At 45.3% G+C, this 17393-nt stretch overlaps 1 protein-coding gene across 3 annotated transcripts in view; it reads right to left on the bottom strand.

Annotated features, from left to right (window-relative positions):
- Nucleotides 1–17393, bottom strand: part of NRK (Nik related kinase) — a 151919-nt gene that overhangs the window by 121663 nt on the left and 12863 nt on the right. For 2 of the 3 annotated variants that reach the window (XM_019521628.1, XM_019521627.1), the window contains exon 1: nucleotides 13562–13621. The gene's annotated coding sequence lies outside the window, so the exon portion shown is untranslated. Of the gene's footprint in view, nucleotides 1–13561; nucleotides 13628–17393 lie in introns of those variants that run through there. The other variant, XM_019521629.1, reaches the window with a different exon arrangement.

Below are 17393 nucleotides of genomic sequence, written 5' to 3'. Positions count from 1 at the left end.
AAAAAAAAAAAAAAAACCAAGCAAAAAATCCCAAAATAAAACCACCAACACAAAAACACAAAATCTCTCACCCCCCAAAAGGAAAAATGACTTTAATGAGTTTCTGCCAACAAAATAATTATTTTTAAAAATCCCATTTAGAATCCTGTAGCATTGGCAGATTACAAAAGAGGGATTAAAAACTACAAAATGCAGCCGAAAAAACATTTCTTCTTTACCCGTCTTCCCAGGATCTGCCTTCTGGGTTATATGCAGGCAGGGAAGTGACTTCTGGCCAGCAGCCTGAGAATGGGGCAAGTACTCTGATGGGATGGGCCCAATTTTATCACTTGCTGGACATTGCCGTTTCCTGGAAATGTCATTCCATCTGGACACGGGGCTGCCCTGCTGCTCCAGCTATTGATTGATTGAGGTGTTTAATGCGGGGCTGAAAGTGAAAACTGGCCTTTAACCTCTGTTTCCTTGTAAATGCCACGGACAAGAAGAATGAATGGCTGCTCTGCCAGTCTCACCTGAGACTTGGCAAAGCAGCCACAGCCCGAAGGAGGGTGCAGAAGCTTTTTTCAGATTTGACAGTTCCTGCTACCAATGTGCTGCAAAGCAGGCCTGTCTGACTGAGGTTGAGCTAGACTGAGCCCTTCCTTCTGGCTGGACTGGGACTTGGGGGTGTCTAAGCAATGCAGCGGGAGGCAGTGGAGCATAAGCTGTTGGGACACAGTCTCCGGGCTGCAGCAGTGTCTTCAGACTGGGCACAAAAATCTTGCTGAGTGATACGCGCTGCATTGCCATGACCAATTCAATGGCCAGCTGCTGCTCTTTTCCAAACCTCTTCTACCCATGCCCACGCGCTGCATGGCCTGTTGGTTGGCGAGCACTTTTGGCTCAGGAATAATGCAGGGCCTCACAATGTGGCAGACAGTGTGTGGATACATAGGGGATGTCAGAAATCAATCCTTCCTCCTCCCTTTCTGCTCCAAGGCCCAGGCAAGATGCATGGAAAATGAAAATGCGCTGATTTAGAAGAGCTCTGTATTCTCCGTGTAATGATGCATGTGACCACAAAGGGTGGAGGGCAGCAGAAAACCAGGCCCTACCGGACCTTAGCAAAACCCCATGGTGACTGCTGTTTATCCAGCATTCTTCACTGCTGAATAACTTGAGTCATAACTCAAGTTTTGTCCCTAGCTTGATTTTCATCCACGTGTGCAACACCTGGACTTGCATGTGGCATGGTGCCACTTTTACGTCTAGCAGGGATTGAAGCTACAGCTAGAGTGAGCCTGTCTCATTAGGTAGTAACACGGTCACTTTGGGCTTTTCAAGGATGTCTGCTCTCACTCGAGCCAGGCTGACCCCACAGGAATTACCTCAAGCATAGATAACTTAGGCTAACTCTGGGCAAAAGACATCTCTCCTCAGGTTGATTAAGCTGTAGATTCATTTTTCAACCCCTTCATCAGACTCATTTCCTAGAGTGCCTTCTGTTTCTGCCTAGGTACCTCCATCAAAGCCTACAAGACTGCTCAGGTGTCCACAGGGGCATAACTACAACTTGAATCTGCAAAACCTTTTGGGTTGTGATAGTGCAGACAACTGAGAAACCTCAGTTTGACTCTGCAATCTCAGGTTGAGTGTGCAAGGCCAAGAGTTAGAGAGAACCTCTTTTTTTCCGTGCTCACTGTGTGTACTTGACTCCTCCATAGGTTACACATTCCCCTCCTGTGACCATTCCCAGTATGGCCAACCCCACCATGTCAAAAATCATGAGACAAACTTAAAAATCAAGAGATTTGGACTGTCAATCGGGAGATGCTATTTTTGAAGTGTGTGCATGCAGTTCCTGGGGCAAAGGCAGCAGGGCGAAGAACCCCAGCCCACAGCGGGCAGCCTGCCTCTGCCCCACACACAAATCCAGTGGCATGTGCCCCCCATGCCTCCCCTGTGCCCGGGCCCTGTTCACCCCAGCCCCTGCTCCACTCCCTTCCTCACTATAGGGGCCTTGATCTGCTCCTCCCGCCCCTTCTCTCTCCCCATGGGTGACCGGTGCCTCCTGAGTCGGGGGGGCACCAGTGGGACACAACTGGGGGGGGCCTCCAACTGGTAGGGGGGCATGGAGAGTGCTAGTGTCCCCCCTGAAATTGGCTCTCCCGCAGCATGGCGGTGGCGGAAATGTTGCTGGCAGGGCCAATATTGGGGGGGGGCCACTAACGCTCTCTGTTTCCCCCTACCCTCTGTTTTGCCAAAGCACTTGTTGTTGGGGGGGGACACATGTCCCCCCTCCCCCACATCACCAATGCCTCTTCCTCCACAAACTTACCAGCTTGGCACTCTCTACATGCACGAGAAGAAGAACTCCCGAGATCTGATCTCTCTATCAGGAGATCATGAGTCGGAGTTCATTTGACTTGGAAATCAGAAGTCTTGTAATTTTTTCATGAGAGTTGGCATTACTGCGTTCCACAAAGACCACGAGTCTGTTTTCGTGCCCATGCAGAAATCCCATCTCCTGAGCTCAAGCTGGAGTGATCTGTCATTTTAGCTCCGGAGTTGATCAGGGTTAGCCAAGATGGTGGCTAACAAAATGCACAATTACTGTAGAATCCCTAAGAGACAATAAATATGGAAACTCAAACTGGCATTTAGACAAACTCATTCTTTGAGATACAACCATATTTCAAAGTCTTGTGAGATCCTTTCGGCACCTTCCCTGCTTGGAACTTTTCTACACATCCAGAGCTCACCCAAGGGTCTAGGTCCATGTGGCTATTCAGAAAACCCACTGAGCAGCGAAACTGCACAAGCAGACTGGTAACTATTATTGCAACTAATTCTTTTGCAAAGATGGCAGCCTCCTTGTGCATATAACTTGGCTAGGAATAATATTTATGGCTGGGTATTACATAGAGATGACATCTTACATGGACCACAGAAGAGGACATGGCAGCAAAATCCTGCTCCTGGTAATATTGTGATTTGATTCATGAGGCTGTTAAGTTGACAACAGCATACACAGAACTGTCCATGAAATACATGTGATAATACAAAGAGATCAACGTGTTACTAACGTTTTCAGGAAACCGGCTGATTAATTATTTTTATGATGTGCCATTAGCTATCACCCCAAGGTATTAAAGAGATGCGAAAAGAGTAAATTTTTAAGAACCCTTCAGATGAATAGTGATGAAATGGAATGAACGTGCGTGTGGAACAATTTGTCAGAGATTTAGAGAAATGGAGTTAAGGTGATGTGGGGCTGCGCGGAGCTAAGGAATCCTAACTTAAGTCATAATAAGCTCAAGCTGCTAAAGTTAAAGTGATGAATGCTTTCTCCTCACTTGTGGCTACAACACTCTACAATTCAGTCTCCTTAAAATGATAAAATATCATGTCAAAATCACTGTTTCATTCTGGTAACTCATGAACAAAGTGGACGTTTCTTCGAGTTCTCTTTTGATTGTGCATGACCTGATTTTAAGAGGCAGAGAGTACTTACACAGTTCTCATCAGCTTAATCCAAATGATGAGTTGATCCTGAAATATCTAACATCAGTAACAACACTTAGTCCTTCAAGGTGCTGATCACCCTGGGCACTACCCAGCAAAGCACTTAAGCACATGCTTAACTTTAAGCACTTACGTAGCTCTATTGTTTTCAATCATCTGAGCACTCACACTTTTCAAGATCAAGCCCTGCTTTAAGGTAATTACCCAGCTCTTTTACTTAAAGTTCAACATGGGGTCAATATATTTTTGTCCTGTTTCTCTACTTTAAAATAATAGGCCTGATTTCCCAGTGCCTTGTAGCTTGTGCAAATTGGGTGAAAAATGCCCCCGCAGTTCAGTGACAGCATCTTACACTCTCTCACCCACAGGTATAAATGAGTTATGCTTGCAACAGAGACCTGATGCAAAATACTGGAGAATCAGGTCCAGTACATATAGAAGCTGCAAGCTGCAAATGTGTTATACTATTTGGGAGGATTTTACTATCCTCTAATGGCTATTATGGCATGTCTAATGACATGCTCTTGCTCTGTTTAGTGAAAGTAACGTTATTGTATTAGAAGTGCTCTACCACTGAGATTGTATGTACATCCAAACTATTCTATTTTTGATAAGCTAGGCCTTTACTTAAGAATCTTAATTGAATACCTCTTAAATATTTACTAACTATAACTCACACATTATGACTAGCTAATTAATTTCCCATGTAGGCTCCACTATTTTCAGTTAATGTGCTGAATACAATTTGACATTGCCATGTCACTGAGGAGATGAGGCGAGAAAAGAAAAAAAAATCTCCCAGAGTCAACATATGAAAAACACTGCATCTGGACGTAGTTTTGGACAACTGGACATTTCTGGTTTTGCTGTTTGCCAAACTCTTTCTGCTTTATCTTGGCATTAAAAGTCAGTGGGCAGGATACTGGTAGACTCGGCTGACATGTGAGCATAATGTATCTATTCTTGTAGGACATCTTCTGTATTCTCCACCCACAATACACAATATTCTCCATCCACAATACATGTGTCCTAGCCTTTTTTACATTTCCCACCACAGACATGGGAAGTCATAAGGATCACCAAGGGGTATCCAGCATTACTAAACCATACTCTCATAAATCACGAGAAAGATGCCTTAAATACTATGACATTTGCTTAAAAATAACAAAATTTAAGGTTCTCTCTACTTGGCTTCTGAACTTTAAGCCTCTAGTGCTCATGCATTTTGGCCATATGGATTAGAAGTGCACATTATTTTAGATCAAATATAATTTTTATATAATCACAGGAATCCAGCAGCTGGAGATTTAAGGGGGAAAATAAACTATCAAACAGGACAATATTTAATAAACTTGAACGTTGGCAACACTACGCTTCAGTTAGAAAGTACACATCAGAGTACTACTGCCCTTAAATAACTTATCTGGTTTTGCAGTTAGTTCAAGGTGCAAGAGGTCTGGGTTACGCTTGTAACACAATGTCAGGTACAAAGTGCGCACACCAGGAGGGAGGTGTGGCCTTCTGGAAATCTTGCTTTCAATGGAATGATACACTAGGATCTGTGAATTAATCACTGTGGGATGAGTGGAGTAACAAATGCTCAACTTCAAAAGTCCCAGTGACAGGTGTATAGTGCAGTGGCACGTCACTGTTCATATCACCCTTGTTGTGCCCAAAGTACAATGAAAATCAAGGGAGTGAAGTGGCGGATGTGTCACAAGGAGCATGCATGCATCCATGAGGCAAGAACCTCAGGCAGAACCTGGGGCAGCAGGAAGAGAACACACCCAGCAGTACATGTTGCGTACCCATGGGGTGGGTGGTGCATGTATGTACGTGCTCAGGCCATAATGCACCACCAGAATCTTTCCAACATTGCACTACGGATTCTCAAGAATGTGGCTAATGATATTGCAGCAAGCCGGCGGCCATCTACACTAGGACTTTATGGCTGTCCTGCTACTGCCTGCAATAGTCTTTCCAACCTCACGACCATTGCAAAGATTTAACCCTAACCCTCCTGTTTCTAACACACAGATTCATACCACTGGAGTTAAAGAATAATCTCCATTACCTGTTAGCACTATAGGGTCAATGATACATACTTCATCCTTTATGTTTCCATCTAGCAGAGAACAAAAGTACAGTTAATGTGCACCAGTCGACTACGTAAAATACTAGTAAATGCAAGGCAGCTGACCATGCCAAAGGAACTCACATCAACCCAAGCCTTTACACAGAAAATGAATATATGGAATATTGTTTCTACCAACTGCTCATGGGATTTGATGGAACATTTCAACATTTTGCCTTTTGTATTTGCCTTGTCACTGCCCAAGAAACCTGAAGATTACAATTGACCTGGAAACCTTAATGGGGAGTGCTGATATTAAACTGCACTGTGCTGATCACATGCTTTTTTAAATGACTGCATTTATGATATGTCCTGGGACTCTGATGCTGCAGTTCGTTACTGATAAAGAACAGTTTCTCAGAGGAAGGTGGCCTCTGTCCGGCTCTCAAAAGGAGGTGTTTGAAGATTTCAGCCCAGTTATTGTGCCATGTTCTTGTTGTCCTGTGCACTGAACAAAACTGTAGTATTTCTTAAAAGGATCCTTCAAGTAACTGCCTGAGGTACTACTATCAATTAAGGCTTTCAGCACAGTCCATAGGCTTTCACACTTCATCATTCAGCAAGGCTGCGCGATTCTTTGCATGTGGTTCCTTGACAAATTAACTGTGGTTATTTTTGCTTGGTCTCAATTATTTCATCCAGCCGGTTAACTAAATGAATTATACAGAATTTAATAGGCTTGCAAATTGTTTAAGATAACCTGAAAAGGCATATTTATGTTTCGGTATATCCATGCTACCATACGGCGCTCTGAGTAGCTCATAACTCACGTCACCACCAAAGTGTCGTTTAACTCCTAAAAGCAGCTGTGTAAAAATAGTCCTTCCACACTCAGACGAACTCCCTCTATGTATTCAGAGTCGTATTTGATTACTGCAGAGATAAAAATGACTTTGCTGGCCTCTTAATCCTGATAGCTCTTCACAGCCAACTAGGCCAGGAGACCAAGCTGAATTCCATCCATCGATTGCTCGGCATTGATTAGTTATCCTGAATAAACTTCTTTATTCGTTTAGAATAAAATACTTTTTCTAAGCTCTCGGTGTTCTTGCAATCCATTAAGTGCACTATTCTTACTGGGCTTGCCCACACATAATGCAAACCAGTGGCAAATCTCCCATGCAATTTACTCCTAGCCTGCAAGGATCTATTCAGAAAACCCGATCTCTAAGATTCCCAGGGGGAACCCACTTCCCAGCCCTTCAGCTCCCCAGAAATGCCTGCTCAAAAAAGGCGGTCAACCACTTGGACGAGGACAATGAATTCCAAAGTCAAAAGGTCCTTAATAAAGGTGTCATACGAGACATAACTTAAAAAAAATAAGGCCACACAAATTTTGGTGATGGCTTAGCGTGGCTGGCAGAATCTGCATCAATGGTGACATGTGGAATAGAAAGACCACAGCTTCATTCCTAGGGGCTGGCTATATCTCATGGGAGCACCGCTGTGGGACACCCTCTACTCACCCCCGCTGTGTGTGTGGCAACTCCCAAAAAAGAGGCAATGCGTGTCCTCTTCCGAGCTCACACCCAGAGCCACTGTGGCAATCTGCCCATGCTCACTGGCGCACACTCAGGGCCATTTCCAGGCAGCTGTGTTGCCTCATTTGGGGGATTTGGTGTGCACAAAGTGGGAGTGAGCAAGCAGGGTGTGCCTCCCTCCCAGGCAAGACTAGGAGGCCACGTAGACAAGCACGCAGAGCTCAAGGTAAACTTGCAGAATTAGTTGTTGTGAAAAAGCAGGCCTTTGTACTTGCAAAAATCAAGCACATTTAACTGGAAGGTCATGAAGAGGCAATACATGTGGCGATACACCATGTCATTGCTACCTTCTAGAGTAAAACCAGGCTTTTAAGTTTGATTTGGGGCAGACTGGCAAGAGTGCCTGTTACCTCATTTTCACTCAGTCATATGGGCTGAGAAGTGTAGTTGCCGCTAAAGTGCAGGACTGAGAGCTGAAAGATTCAAAGATTTCTGCTGCAGACGCAGACATCAATAAAAACAGCAGTAAGACCTGAAATCATAATCAATGTAATAAATGGCATGCTCTATGCCAAATAATCCCCACTTTAGCTATTACAGTATATATACACCAAACAGATATATAGATATTGAAATGGAGGGACCCACATGACTGCAACATATCCAGCATTTAACAACTCCACACAATAACTCAAGGAAGATGGTAGAGACCCTCGAGAGTGACGCAGATAGGCAGAGAAAAATCGGCTACGTAGGAATTTTGCCAGGATACAGAACAACACACCTTTGACAGGCCTGGATGTTTACTTCCCGCATACTTTTGCAAAGATGAACTGAGATGCAATACCCAGGAAATGTCAGGACCCTGGATTTACAGCTCATCCGTGAGATAACTGTCTCCCACAGTGCAATACCCATAATTTCACCTTGAGGCACTTGCTCGTTACTCAGTAATAGGTAGCGGTGGCACTTTCTGAATCTTTTGCACCATGTCCCTGGGCAACTATTCCTCCATCAGCTCCCACCTAAAGTATCCCAAGCTCAAACATGCGTAAGCGTGCAGGAACAGATCCTGCAGTCATGTGGCTGAAGATTTAGGAGGAACTGAAATCAAGGAGCAGAGTGCTGACACTTCCTCCCTGACTAGACTTACTCTGGTGCAACAGAGTCTTTCCCTTGGGAGCCTCTACTGATCAGTTATCTTGCAAAAACACCAGCAAGTCTCCTGCAAGTCCAGTTGAGGACACCCAATTGGATTTTTTTTCTTATTAAATAAACAGCCGGCAGATCAGGCAACTGTTTATAAGTAGCAGAGATAGGTAAGTCACTGTTGCCACCATCTCATAAGTCTCATGTTATTTGGTTGTCCTCCTTAAACCCTCAGCTCCTGGAGTCATTTGAAACCACACAACATCTCTAGCTAGTGATAACAGGAGCTTCACTACATCAACCTAAATGCCTCAGCAACAGGCAGACTATTAAGACCCAAACATTTAATGTTTTATGAGCTGTCATGATTTTTTAAAACCTAAATCACTTGATGTGTGATTCCTGGATGTTTGAGGTTGCCAACACTTACATCTTAATGAAGTGGCTCCCAACCTTGGGGTCACAACAGTAAAAAATGGGGTCACAATCACAGATTTTCTCTGGCAGAATTACAGCCTGCAAGGGGCTGCTTGGGGCTGGGGAGGGTGATCAGGCAGGGGGCACCACGTATGCATGTGGCAGCCAGGCAGTATGCACAGCAGCTCCCACAGCTCCCTCCACACAAGTCTGGGGGTGGCGAGGCAGATTGAGGCCCCCCGGTGAGGCTCATTTAGGGTGCTATGAGGTGCTGGCTCCCCGCTGCTGCATGCATTCCCAGGGAGGGAGGCACGGAGGGTGGGGATTATGTGTGTGGCAGGGATGGATGTGGGCTGCTGGCTGCAGGCTCGGGGCTCTCTGCCCTGCTGTCCTCCCCCTACGGCCTCTACAACACAGTGGGGCAGGGAGACTCAGTGCTGCTGCTGGGAGCCCCAAGCTGGCCAGTCCACCACCATGGCAAGGCCAACCCTGCTCACCTGGTAGCAATGGGGGGCACAACTCAGTGCCACCGCTGCTGCCAGGTGGGCTGGGGGCACCTCACCACGGCAGCACAGACGGCATGGGGCTTCCAGCCGTCCTGCTCCAGGTCCCACCTGCTGAGCCATGGAGGCCCTTGCGGGGAGGGCAGGGAGCCCTGAGCCCACAGCAGGCAGCACACATCCTCCCTGCTCATGGTCTCCACTCCAGCTATGCCATGTGGGGAGAGGGGCAAGCTGAGGGAGCTGGGCTCCACACTCTCAGCAGCCAGGGCTTGGGCACTGCTTGGGGGTGGGCAGGGGGCAATGGGCTCTGGCTCTGGTCCTGTAGCCCTGACTGCTAGGGGCCCCCTTGGGCAGGGCTGGGGGTGGTCAGGGGGCTGCAGGTCATCAGTGAGGGGCACCAGCAGGGCTGGGAGAGGTGAGGGGCACTGACAGAGTCAGGGGGCTACGGATGGGGATGGGCACCTGGGGGGATTGCGGGGCCATGCTCAGGAAATGGGGTCATAAATGGGGTCATGCTGAAGAAAAGGTTGGGAATTGCTGCCTTAGCACCTCCTAAGTATGGAAATGTGTTGCTTCTGCCTGTAGCCACTTGTTCAAACTCTAACATAATAACAGTCCTCGGCAGCTGCAGCACTCTCATGAGGACAGTTAACAGGTAGTCTGGCATTTGTTACCTGGCAGAGAACTGAACCTGATCTACACCTACAAAGCATCTACACCACAGTTGTTTCAGAAAATCAGTTAGTTTCTTCCATGTAATGATGAAAACATATTTAGAGTTATGTAATTCTTGTTTAAAAAAGAAAAATAGCATAACAGGTCTGGTCTTCTACAGCCAACAGACTTTAATTAGTAATTTTGGATAGGCTTTGTTTAGCCTGGGCGGTTACGGCTTGTTTATGTGCATCTGTGTCTGTTTTTGTACGTATGGGATACGTGGCTGTCCCTGAAGAATGAAAACATCGGCTAATGCCATAACTAAGTATGAGGATAGCTGGAATTACTTTCTGTCCAAAATATTTATGATCGCAAGTCTATGCTCTGACTAGGCATAAACTAAAAACCGATTCCAGCATCTCCTCACCAGTCTCAGCAAAGTACAGCCCAAAGGATAAATTATACAACAGAGGGAAAAATGTAAATACCATGACCTTCACTTTTTATGGTCACTTTAAATGGAATATTTCCATTATAGCTAGTCAAAATATTAGTTTAATGAATTTAGCCCTTTTCTTGCCCATAGATTAGGATTATACACATACGCTTATTATGCAGATTTTTTCAAACAGTATTTACAAACAAAGTTGAGCTCTGGTTGTGTGAAAATTTGCTCAATCTGGCATGTTCGACCAATTACGTAATATTTGGAATTTGCTATGCAAGCTTTATGTCTGGTCACCTAACCACATGATGTTATTTATGCTCCTCGATCAGATGACTTAATTGTATGTTTTTGCCTTTCATTTCCTGATTAAATGGATCTCCTCCCATTATTCCAATATTCACTGATTGTTGATCTCAACATAGACAACACTGTGATGTGCACATGGCACCAAGAGTCAAAGGTATAGCGGTGAAAATAGGGTGAATCAAACTTAGGTTTCTAATTCAGCAAACTGTTCGATAAGGTGCCAAAATTTGCTCTTTCAGTATTTACAGGCTAGGTTCAAATCTCAATTATGTTGGGATCTGCCCCTTTGGATTATGATGAAGTCTCTTACTGTCTGAGCTCTGCTAGCTCGACTGTCTCCACTGTGGAACAGGCTGCCCAGGAGAGTGGTGTAATCTTTGCTGGAGGTTTTCAAGAGGAGGCTGGCTAGGCATTGGCCAGCAACACAGTGGCATATAGGGCAGGGAGCAGAAAGCAGCGGAAGGGGATCAGAATGATACTTAGAGAGGGTGCAGGGCTTAGCTAGTGGCATGCCTGCCAAAAAAGTTGGCCTCCACTGCCTTCGGCACTACCCTTAATTAGTACTGTCAACATTTCTCACATGCTTTTGCACTTCAACATTCAGCTGAACCTAACTCTCTCCATTTTTTTTTCTTTTTTTATACAAAGAAGCTGAAATAAGATTTTTCCCACCTTTTTTTCTATTAACACGAGTAAGCAGCAGCTGATTCAACCCCAACATCTTCTGAAAGATGATGATATAGAAATAATGCTCCCCGTGTCATGTCTAGGTTTAGTTCAAATTACGAGGGAAAATTATTCAGCAGCAATTTTTGAAGGCTTCAAGATCCTGTCCTCAGTTAAACCCAAGCAGCTCCATTGCTTTCGGTGACCCTAAATGTTTATTTCTATTTTGGACTCCATAATCCTCATCACAGCTATGGAAGCCAAGCAAGTGTGATTTAATAACTGAAGCAGATGGAAAGATACAAGACTAGGGTCCTATTGTAAAATAAAGAAAAATGAAGGACAGAAAGGCAGAACAATAAGATTCATCAGTAAAACAGTCTCTCCAGTTAAAGTTTCATAGATTTTTTGCATAAAGCATCAATCCATCTTTAAAAACTCAAACCAGGACCTGAAATGTGCTAATACTTCACACTGTGTCAGATGCACAGAACCAAATGGTTCTCATTTCCACTAACAGGCATTTCACAACGAGGTTTCCAACAGAGACCCTCTCGGGTAAAACATGCTCTACATTGCGGGCATCTCCCAGGCTTTTCTCTCTAGTAGAAACTCCATCGATACTGGATTAGGTGGTGAGAGCACCAATCCCCATCAGGAACTGGCAGAAAGCACCGACTCCCAGGTGTCCATCCTCCTTTCCTGCATGTGATTCTTTTTCCTCCTAGTTCTGTGAATCTACACATGCACACATCTATGTTCTAATTTCTACTCATTTGTGGGTGACTCTGTACCTTTCCTTCCCCATTTCTCACTAAGCTTGATGCTGCTCAATGTGGAAATGTCCCCCATTGGATGCACAGAGCAGTCACATGTGCCATCAAACCTGGTTGTGATGGGACTGGAATTGGGAAGCCTCAGCTACTGGGATAGAGCCTGACCCTTTGCCCCCTGGATGAGACCTTTCCCTAAGCCTTCCTGCATTAGAGGTCATTGCAGCAGCAGGGTCTGGCAATAAGCGGTGTCCAATGTGTTATGCAAGACTTCAGGAGCTCATTCCTGGGGGGGAAAAGATGGAGAGGGTGGAAGGTCATGGAGCCCTTCCCACTGCTGCTGCTCTTTTCTCCCACCTGGTGCCCTCGATGGACAACTCTACATAGATTTCATAGACGTTAGGGCTGGAAGATCGAGTCCAGGCCCCTGCCCCAGGGGCAGGAAGTCAGCTAGGGTCAAAGGATCCCAGCAAGATAGGTGTCCAACTCTTGTGACACCCCGATCCAAGCTTACAATCACTGTGTCTGCTTTCCCTTTTCAAATGGATCCTACAGAAGGCCCTACAACTGAAAGACTGCTGTTTGTTTCCTGTATCGCTTCCCCAAATCCACTTCTCAGATCAGTTCTGTATCCCTGGACACGTCTGTACCACTTTCACAGTGGTTGTGAGAGTGCCCCAACCAACCTGCCCCCACCTACCTGCTTGCACTGTGCACAGACCACATGAGGACAGGAGAGGGAGGCTGAACCTAGGGCTCTTGGTCGCAGTTCTCAATCAGGCAGGAGCCAAAGAGGCTTCACTGCCTCTCTGAAACCTGTTTCATATTACTAGGTTTCCCAGATTGGTGTTGGAGGAAGGGGAATGTGTTTCCTCCCGGTACTTTCAGCAGTACCATGGGAATGGTATCGACCTGCCCACTGACTGCCACTGCAAAGCGAATTGCATGTGGTCAAGTATGCCCACCACGTTATAGTAGGTAAATACCCCATTGACAGAATTAAGGGATGGGCCTGATGACTCAGTGGCCAACATAATAAGGGACAACTAGGACATTTTTCAGCTCCCCTGCAGCACCACAATGAAGTGTCCCTTGTGCCAGTGTCCTGCACAATATGGCTATGTCAGTCCATTCCTTTTTGTCTGCTCCATAAAAACAGGGCACTGCCTGCATTAGTAAAGTAATAGTGATTGATGTTATTATTGCTGGATCTGGATTGTGCTTGCAAGCTATGAAAATAGTTTTAAAGTAAAAATGACCACAAGACAGGCAGCCCACGGCAGGAAGAATAGCAGTGCAAAAACCAGCACAGCGAGCTGACCCACAAAGGCAGGGGAACATGAAAACGAGATGGGAAGACAATGCAGGGAATTTCCCAGCTGTCACACATCAGAATTGTGCACAAACAGGCAGCGAGACAAAGCAAGCTAGCTTGTTAACAGCTCCTTCCACATCTGAAATGTTTTTGCTAAAGGGCAACAGTTTTGGCAAGAAAGACCTTATAAATTAAAAAGGAGTCAAACCTTATAGACTTGTCCATACGTCCCGTTTCCAACAACTTGCACCAGTTCAAATATCCCTGCCGGATCCTGTAAAAAGTACAGTAAATACTGTTATTTGTGGCAAAGTGTCTGCTGACTTGTCTCAAGGAAGCACTGCAGTCCACAAGCAGGATTTTAAAAGTCCAATAGTTTTTGCCTAAGATTTCTATTACAGTCTAAGAGAATAACCAAACAATAATAAAACATAATAAAATAATATAATTCATAATGCATTTCTAGTAGAGGTTTTAGCTTAGAACCTAGCAGCAGGCTACATAAGTAGATATGAAGAACACACTGAATGACTTGCCCAAGGTCATATCATAATTTATTGGCAAATCCAGGAATAAAACCTAGAAGTTCAGTACTTCAGTTCTAAACACTGAATATGGCTGGGGGATTCATTTAAGCTCTTGTCTTCTGTTATGAAATAGTTTAGTTAGTAGCACACACAAACAGAAAGAACCCACATTATAAAATATTCAGAAAACTCATATGCAGCATCTGTGTTTCATTACATCTCGAGTCAGGAGATACACCATCACCAAAAATACCCGCAAGACTATTTCTGTCTCAAATGTATGCTATCCTGTTTTACAACCGCAACAAGGTGGACTGGATAGGACAGGGAATAAAGAGATTTTATGCCTGATACCCTTGGGCACACTGATCATACTGAGATCATTTACAGTTTCCCTGCTTGAAAGAACAGACTTGTAGCAGACTGTGGACAAGCAAGTATCCATTCCTGCGGAGCGAAGAAACCTGTTGCTTCAGTGAAAATTCACCTGAGAAATTTATAGAAAACTTTAAAAAAAATCAAGAGACTTGTTTCAAGAGGCTGAGCAATTTAGTAATGCTATTTCATTCCTTTGGATGATGTCAGGAACAAAGTAATATAAAATATTACTAGGTGTATCTGTTTCATGTCACCTGTTTTAGCAACATGTCATGTGAGATATCTATCGATATCACTGGGGGACATGACACAAAGAACCATTAGTTATTTCAAAACTCCAGTATTTGCGGCTCTGGCTAGAAAACATCCTTGTCTATCATCAAAATAATGTGCATCTGGTAGAAAATTATTTTAAGCAAATCTTATTATTTTGACACAAGCATTATCTACCTGGTGCCTCCTCCTCCATTATTTACTCAGGCAAAATCCTCTCAGAAATGAACTTGTCTTTTTATGAGTGAAAGGATCAGAGTTAGGCCTGTTTCTAATAATAGTGATTGTGATCAGTAGGCAGTAGATTTCATAATGCAACATGGCCTTCTACAGCTGTCTGAATGTAGACACATAGCTCAAGTCCTCTATATATTCATATATTCTTCATATTCAGAAAGATCTATTTTTATCCTGCTTGGATTCTCCGTGTTCGTTAACATTAGTTCTGAACTCACTCAACTTCAGTCCCTGGAAGTGAAAAGGTTTTTAACTTTCCAGAACTCCAACTGCCCTTGAATCTTTTTCATTTAACGAAGGTGGAAACAAGTTAAATTTTCCACGTTTCTACCTGTGCCCATGCTCATCTAAGAAAGGTCTCTTTTTATCTGATTTCTGAAGTACAACACAGCTTGAATTTGGCCTTTTTAGGCCTAAATGCCAATTTTGCAAATTCATCAACAAATGCTGATCAATGGGATTACTTATGTGTGTTGCAACTGGGTCCTTGCAAAGAGCTTCAGTTCTTTAACCCCAGCATTCGTTTTTCATTTCCATTTGCCTGCCATGAGCTATCGTTCTCCTTTCACAAAACCCGGCCTCAGCAATAATCCACTGCCAGTGATAGCTCTACGGCAGTATTTTACATCGGGTTTTACATGCTGCTGTGCTGCAGCTCCCAGGGAGGGAGGTCCTTTATGCAACGTGCACAACAGAGACCCCTCTAAGAAACTAGACCAAGTGCCCTTGGTGTGTAGAATAAGCACGGGTGAATGGCACATGGAAATCTGGATGAAGCCAAGTTACAGCTCTGTGCATGTGTTAGGACCCCACATACATCAATGTCAAAACCAGCTTTGCCCAGAGGACCATAAACAGAGGAGCTGAGTGTTTGTACAGCTGCAAACTTGTCTAAGGTGGATATGCCTCAAAACTAGCTTTAACCGCCAGTTTCTCCGTTTTGACCCACTGTTCCCAATCATCACGTATGCAAAGGCTTCAGGCACCCATGGAGAGGCCTAAGCGAGTGGCTAAAGGCTTCCACCGTTTCAAGACGTGTTGTCATTACATTTGATTCAGCAAAAGAAAAAAGAAAAGAAGCCTGGTCTACTGCCATTAGCAGCTAATCAGATCTGTTCCATGTTTCCAATGAATTGATTGCAGCCAGTACGCTTGGCCATTGCTCATCTTCTAATCAAAACTCAGTACTAAACTTGGTCTTGCTACAGTCAGAAATGATATTACACTGAGCTCTGACTTAGGTCCTTGTACTGTCCTTGTTTGGTTGGACATCAGCACTGCAGCCTCAGCTGCTACGTTATGGCAAAGTCCTCACATGGGGGCAAGCTCTTAATTGTCTCAGAGTTAGGCATCAGCTTTGATGTAGTGTTTCCTCTCAGCTAACATTTTAAGTCCCCTGGTCCATATAACCCTCCACCATCTAGCCACTGCCAGGTTGCTTTGCTTCCTCTGACAGGTGCCAAAATCCTGACCCAAGCATTCATCACTTTGAGGTTAATTACTGTAATGCACTGTACCATATGCTGGTCCTCTTGCTCTCCTTTATCATCTGCAGGGTGTTCAAAACGGGAACGGCAATACTACTGACCTGGAGGTCACCCAGGCCACACAACTCCTCTATAGGGCACCATGAAAAATGCTGCACACAACAGGAAACTCACTGAAATGGACTTTTCACACATTCAGCAACTTGATTTTTGCAACTCTGACTTTTCTGTCAGGTCTATGCACCTCTTAACACAAACCAAAAATTAAAGGAGTTTTAGCTGGCTAGATGCCTTGATGCAACCAACTTGGAAGGGTCTATAATTGCCATTGCCTGCATTGTCACAGAACTTGGACCCCCTAAACTAGCAGCCAGGTGTGGCAGCCAAACAGTAGCAGGACTCACCCAGGCGCTCCCTGCATAGTTAGGATGCTTGGCCCAGATGTCTATGGAAGAAAGGGGCTCTGGTGGAGGGCTTAACAGACTCGGGTGGTGGGGCTAACACCAAAGGATTCAGGGCACATCCCAGCAGAAGCTATCTCCACCTGCCTGGAGACCTTGTGCCTCTGCATTTGTTCTAGCCATCCCCATCACTGCCTCTCCTCACAGCAGCTTGGTATCTCGAAATCCCACATAGCTGCCATCACTGCTCCTGAAATCCCATATAGCCTTGGCCATCACTGACTAACGGGGGCTTTAACATGCCAAAGTTACTAGGGCCATATTGCTGACTTTTATTTTTGCCAGGGGGAGCCTAAGATGATGGACATGCGACAGCCCTCTTCTACGGTGACCACTTTTGAAAGGCGGGACACATGTCAACCTCCCCCCGCCCCCAACCATACGGCTGGAGCAGAGCCAAGTGGAGCCTGTAGGGGCGCAGGGGTGGATGTGGGCTGCCCGCTGAGGGCTTGGGACTTCCCACCCTGCTGCCCTCCCCCTGAGAGCCCTGTGCCGGCGGTGCCGCCATAGCAAGGTACCCCCTGCCTGCCCAGCTGCAGCAGGGGACACAAGTTTGCACCACTGCTCCCCACTGCTGCCAGGCAGGCAGGGGCACCGTGTGTTCCCCTATTTCCCCCTCCCTGGAAGTGCATACAGTGGCAGGGAGCCAACCCCCCTCTGCCCCCTGGACAAGCTAT

Source organism: Gavialis gangeticus, unplaced genomic scaffold (assembly GCF_001723915.1).
Source record: "Gavialis gangeticus isolate Ggan-Ray unplaced genomic scaffold, GavGan_comp1, whole genome shotgun sequence".
Classification (NCBI taxonomy): Eukaryota; Metazoa; Chordata; order Crocodylia; family Gavialidae; genus Gavialis; species Gavialis gangeticus.
Note: the sequence above shows the minus strand (reverse complement) of the source record. Positions and strands in the feature narration are given on the sequence as shown.